Here is a 5,898-nt window from a genome sequence, read left to right as displayed (position 1 = left end):
TTTTGGACCCCAGGCTCACTAACAAAGAGCAGGCGAGACAAACGAAAGGGAAAAGTAGAGATCTGGGGATATGTGACTTGTGAAGTGTTATCAATTACGCTCAACAAACCAAAGGCAAAAAGATATGAAATCACATTTGTATTCAGACACTGCTTGGAGTACTAGGTTACAGACTGCTAAACCCGAGTCAGAGATACTGTGCAAGGCAGAATAGCCTGATTTCATACAGCAGCTCTCGATAATGGTGGTGACGCACTGCCACACCGCCCATCATGGACTCGCTGCAGTTGGACACATTCCGCATTCTCAAAGATAGATATGCTGCAGGATTTGCTTGTGTCTGTGGCCCTTTGCACTGCACCAGACCTGTCCTCTTGGGATATGTACTGATATTTCCTGTCCCTGCTCTGGTACACTGCCTGTTCCTGTTACTTGGGCAGGTTATCAGAACGCTGGCCACAAACGCAACACACAAAATACAGCATTAGTTCGGCCGACCCACAGTTCGTCGCGTTTCAGGGCAGCGGAATCGACACCGAAATAAAGGAGGTGTGGGGGCCTCTAAGGTAAGTAGGGGAAGTGAGGGAATGCGAGAGGTAGAAAAGAGGGGAAGTGAAAGAGCACCCGTGTACGGGGAGGCCTTTTCTGGACGGCATTCTGCAAAGTTGCTCTTTCACACAAGACATTCAGACCCTGAGCGGCATTTTCATGTTGCCTCTTGAGGGATGCTACGTTAGGGAGGGAAAAAAGTATCAATCTAGCTTGTAGATTCCTAGCCGGTTCGACGTCGGCGGCAGCTACAGTCAGTTGTGCATCTTGATGCCAGTACTGTGTAGGGTCCTTTCCTTACCTCCTTGTCGGTTCCGCTTGGTGCCTTTATCCTGGAAAGCTATAGCAGTGGGAAACATGTGTGGGCGTTGTTAGCGTAGCCCTGGCAGGCTGGCTCCACTGGAGATGCTGCAGGGGCGTAGACTGCAGCTGGAGTGCGGCACCACCATTGTATTGTGTTGGTAGGAGACCTCTGTTCGACTTTATTGCCGTTCATTATCTCTACTCTTCCCTCGATCCCTAGCTACCGATTCCTCAATTACAGACTTATGGAGTGAGTTGTATACTGATTCATTGAGCGAGTGAAGGTAAGCCATGATTTGCCCTAGAGGATGTAAGAATGAGCTGACACAGGTGACCTCAATTTTAGTATCTATTTTAGTAATATTATCTATTGTTTAGTCCGTTTTCTGGATTGACTATAACATTGACCATTATGTGCTGCCATATTTAGTCAGTAGTAGCGACAGCATTGAGCCCTGTCACTGCTTCATGCATATAATGGCATTGGATAAGGTGGAAGGAGGTCCACCAATGACGATCACAAAGACGCTCTTTGGGATCCATAGGTGATCATCTAAAGCAAGGCTCTGGGCCAAAGATACATATCCAGGAGTCCACCAAAAATCCCTACCTGGCAAATCACTTTAAGGGCTAGCACTCCAACTCAGAATCCTGTATTTAACACCAAAGGCTACCAGCCTCGTGGTTGCGCTTGATAAAGTCACACCAGTTAGAAGGCGCTTGAATGATTCAACCTCATCTCTCTTAGCAAAGGCCCCCCACTACTTGAATACAAGAACTGGTTTGCTTTTCGTACCTGCCCGTCATGTACTCATGGCAAGAAGAGTGAGTTGGGTTGGGAGATGTGAGAAAAATCTGGAAGGGAGAGTGCACATCACCTGTAGATCCCCCACTCGCTGCGAGGATTCTACACTTAATGAGGGTGGTTTGAGCCCCTCCTAACCTGCCATCTTCACACATTGTTGGGCTTCCTTTGGGGTTTGTTTACTAGCCAGATTTAATCCATGAATCTGGAGGTCACAAAACCATATTTAATTTTATTCAAAAGAGGATTACACTGTTCCCTTGTGGCCCCCCAGAAATGTCTATCGAATTCAACTAGTGGAGTGCGGAAAGGTTGACGTCTATTGCACTTCTGTATCAATCAATGGACCACAAGTACATACTTCTTCATACAAGTGGACTGGAGGATGTGGGATGACATCATTCTCCTACTGAAATTCTATATCCTAGTGAACACATCCACTTTGTATCATGTCATGACTTACAAAAAGGGCACTTGGCACTGATAGATTTTTAGAATGCACTGAGTAGATGGGAGATTATAAACCCAATTAAGATTTTTGAAACTCGTGTAGCTGATATTTTACAACGTACCCCTGAACACTTAATTGTTGCTGGGAATTTTAAATATCACCATTTGCAAGGGGTTATTATCTCAGGATGAAATCAATCCAGAAGAAGATAAAGCATGGGGTATATCACCTTTTGTGTCATCAAGGCCCCATAGCTGCGCTAAGGGACATTAACGTAACCTTTTTCTTATGGAAACACCAGTTACAGATGGTATATGGTAGGGTACCATCAGATTCTCCAGCCCAAGAAACCTTTATAGGGCATCAGGGTGTTATGATAATAGAGTACTTTTGAATTACTCCACACACTGGCACAGAATAGTTGCTATGCAAGTCATAGATCGGAGTGAGAGTCACCATAAACTCCTTAGGCTTAATTGCCGATTAAGAATGAAAGAGTATTCATTTTGCATGTGTTTAGAAGGTTCCCACTCATAAAACCCATAGAAGGATTTGTTGGAATGAGTTGGACACAAAATCCTTTTATGAGAATGGTTTGAGAGGTATGCCAAACTGCTTATCTATGAATGTTTAAAGGAAGAAATGATGGCAAAGGATTTGATTGATGTCTATGAAGACTTAGCAGGGGCCATTGCTAATAGGGTGATACAAAAAGGTGGCCCAGAAATTGAGACAACAGGATAAAGGTTGGTTGAATAGTAAATGTAAAAAAAAGCCAGGAAATAGCTCTTTGATGCACTTAGACACCAACCTATAAACTGGAGGCTGCTTGTTGTAAGAAGAAAGGAGTATAAAAGTTGGTACTACACGCAAACAAGATTTAGCACATGAGGCATGGGAGTAACTCTCGAAGTCTGTGTAAAGTAAGGACTCGGGGGGGGGGGGGGGTTTGGAGGAAGGTGGTAAAAGCAACTAATCCTAAAGTCAACTTTACTACAGAGAGAGATGTGCAAGCCCTGTGTTGAGTTTCATACTTTTGTGATATATTCTCGAAAGATAATGAATAGAATTATGAGTTTCAAGTGCAAGAACTAAATGGGTTGACAATAAGTCTTGGGTCTGGATTGTATACCTTCTGACCCTGTCAGCCCCAAAATAAATGTGTGGGCTCTCAGCCTTTGCTATCGCTTTAACACAATTGAAAGGAGTTGTGAAGGTTCCTTGTCATTTCATCGCAGATGTTTTTTCGCAGGGTTTTTTACCACGTATTTTTTATCGAAAAAACCCATAGAAATTTTCCCCCTAACCCCCATTCCCTTTCAGTTTTTATCTGTTACCAAAAACCCACATCCCATATATATATTTTTGTAAGCCCCCCCCCAAAAAAATGGATGGGTTTTTTTCGATAACAAATTTGCGGTAAAAAAAACATGAAAAAACGTCCCGCGATGAAAGGACGTTTTACCATTGTGAAATCCCCAAATTGTGGCGGTGTGCAATAATCGTCCCGATCTACAAGTAGAGAGATAAGTTATTACCAAAATCGTACTGCCCAATTTCACTTTGGATGGCTTCCTCAAAAATCCTGGGGAACATAAAACAAGGTTATTTAGTGGACTAGGTGACTTCTGCCAGCATTTTGGGGGATATGCAGCTGGCGTCTAGGGAAGTACTGGGGGCATTTAACCAGGCTCCAAACTTCATGTTGTTCACCTCCAAACACATGATTCTAAAGGTAGGAAAGACCTACTTTATGGACCTGTCTACTGCTTCTGATTTGGCGGACACGGAAGAGTTGTGGTACATTTTTCAAGATATGGGAATTCCAGAAGGTTTGCTGAAGCTTATAGTATTACTTTATACCGACACAGAGTGTTTAGTGCAATATGATGGAGTAGGGAACTGCACACATCATTTTGGGACCTATTCGGGACTTCGACAGAGGTGTCTTCTTGTCCTGGTTTTATTCAATCTATATACGAATTCCCTCCACACTATCCTAGAAGTGTCTACACCTGACATACCTCGGTTAGGAATAAGAAGATTGAACCTGCTGGCCTACGCTGAGTTAGTGGTGCTTCTTGCACGTACGCATAGAGACCTACAAAAACGGTTTGATTATTATGCCGGTTTTATGGCACACAGGAAACTAAAAATAAATGTAAGTCAGCTGTATTAATTGTGGACAAGGCACAGAATTTGTCGAAAGCCCTGTTCGTGAACTGATTCCCACTAAAAAAGTGCATTACTTTCATTATTTGGGAGTTGTTTCTCCACTATTGAACAACAAGTGTAAGGGAGAAGGGGACTTTTTAACACCCCCCTACATCCCGTATGAAGTGGAAGTTATGCTCATTCAATTGCTAGAGACGTCTCTGGGTCCGGGCTACTGGCAACAGAGCTTGGAAGCCATTGCATGCCACATAACAAATTCCATCTCATACGTCCCCAGACTCCATTTTGTATTGTTCCCGACTCCATTTTTGGTTAGGCCGCACTGTGATTTCTAATAAGCACTCTCTCCCATCTTCCAGCGCCGCGCACAGCTAGCCCATCTACCCCCCACCTCCCCTTCCTCTGTCAGCGCCGCAGCGGGCTTGTTCTCACGGAAGCTTGGGCGCAATTTGTTGCAAACTGATAATGTATTTCTTCTCTTCCTCTGAGATCATTGCCCTGTGTGTGACCGGGCCGAAGCCTGGCTTACAAAAACCATCCGTCTCCACAAACCTGCCCCAGCTCCTCCAAACTCCCCACCTTTAGGGTATATTGCCTGTATAACCCTTGCTCCCCTGTGTTTGTTTCATGTAGGAGCTGGTGGAACCCATCCCTATGAGCCACCCTAGATGGCAACCCATATAACTAATCCAAAGTGATCATATATTCTCCCTGTACAAACACCTATCAATCCGTTCGTTTGAAACATGAGGCGCCATGTCAATAAATCCCAGGAGGGCACTCTCAGATAAGGCACCTGGACCATTGCGCCACTGTCCCCACTGAGGCCCAGGTCAAGAATGTGCACCTTTTACTACAATTTATAGACGACCCTGCATAGTCTGCATACAGTTTTAGGTCTTATATTAATCACTACATGCCAATAATTACTGTGTAGTTTAGATTAGTTAGAAGACTGATGATGTGGACTCAGCCTGACCTTCGACCCTCCCAGATGATCCCAGCTGACCCACATGCCACAAGAGGAAACAAGTTCAGCATCAGCCAATCATGCATCACCGTATATTGTATACTGTATTAGCGGAAAGAGCCAATGAAGTGGCACCATGTAACACTTCTAGAAATCGTCATTGATGACTAGTATTGTGGTTAAAATGTCAGGTTTCTGGTATTGTTGGCGGAGCGCTCTCGGAGCAGCAGAGTCCTCTGCATGCCTCATTTTACTAAAGCATACTTTGTTTGACTCGCAGTCTTTCTCCTGGTCTCTGTTACGCTCACCTGGCTCCCACAGAGGCGTCGATCTGGACTGGACTGCTGCGGTCTCCACCAATGTGACGCGTAGGGCCGAGATGATGGACTGGACTGGCCCACATAGCTTCGTTCACTTGGCCCGTAGGAATATTCTTCTGCAAGTGGAGAAAGGGAATTAACCACCCGTGGAGTTGAGCGTAAACCCCCCACCCCACTGTTCTCCCCACTGATCACCTTGGATGTTCCCTCTTATAGTCTCACCTGATGATTTGAAAAGATGAGCTCTCCATCCTGCATTGAGCGCAGGGGCTCGTAGATAACCAGTTGCTTCACTGGCTCGAAGGAATTGGTGAGATCCAGGAAA

The sequence above is a fragment of the Ambystoma mexicanum genome, chromosome 6p, assembly GCF_040938575.1.
Source record: "Ambystoma mexicanum isolate Mex_15411 chromosome 6p, UKY_AmexF1_1, whole genome shotgun sequence".
In the NCBI taxonomy this organism is placed as follows: domain Eukaryota; kingdom Metazoa; phylum Chordata; class Amphibia; order Caudata; family Ambystomatidae; genus Ambystoma; species Ambystoma mexicanum.
Note: the sequence above shows the minus strand (reverse complement) of the source record.